This window comes from Melanerpes formicivorus, unplaced genomic scaffold (assembly GCF_026170545.1).
Source record: "Melanerpes formicivorus ecotype bairdi unplaced genomic scaffold, bMelFor1.0.p_v2 SCAF_12, whole genome shotgun sequence".
Classification (NCBI taxonomy): Eukaryota; Metazoa; Chordata; class Aves; order Piciformes; family Picidae; genus Melanerpes; species Melanerpes formicivorus.
The window spans coordinates 20,243,473-20,244,158 of NW_027142364.1; positions in this window are offsets into that span (position 1 = coordinate 20,243,473).

A 686-nucleotide genomic window follows, 5' to 3' on the forward strand; every position below is an offset into this window, starting at 1 on the left:
TAAAAGCTGATTTAATCTTGCATATCCCCAGTGAATCCTACTTCACACTGCGTTTTATAGCACTGTACACTGGAAAGAACTGAAAACCAGTTAAAGGCTGGGCCTGTAAAATTCTTACAGCTTATCTACTGAATAACTCACTTGGGTTTTATGGATTTTAATTATTCCTCAGCTTTATATATTGGCAGTGCTGTGAGGCACACGAGCCCTGGAGCAGGAGGAGGTATATGTACACAGAGACATACAGCCTTGGAGGTTCACAGCCTAATCAGAGGGTGAAAAATTGGTAGAGAAAGTGAAAAGCAAAGGCTGTTACCGAACAAGTAGAAAACTGTGAAGATATTTCACCCTGCTGTTGGATCATTTTTAAAGAGTTGGTGTTTTCTTTTTGCAATACTTTTTTCCTAAGTGAGTCAAAAACCTTCTCTCTCACTGAAAATATGAAAACAGAGTAGGAAAAAAAATACTGAAATATTTTATGTTATGAGTAAGGAACAGCCCTGCACATACACAGAGACTTTTAGGCATCTCCAACTAATATTCTCAAATGTAAACTTGGCCACTTTTACAAAATTGAATGAAGATCCAGAAACATTTTAGTTAGTGGATGTGTATAAGATATTAGCAAACTGTTCACCACTAAAGGCTTTTCTTTCAGATAAACTAAGTTAAATTATGCATTAGAA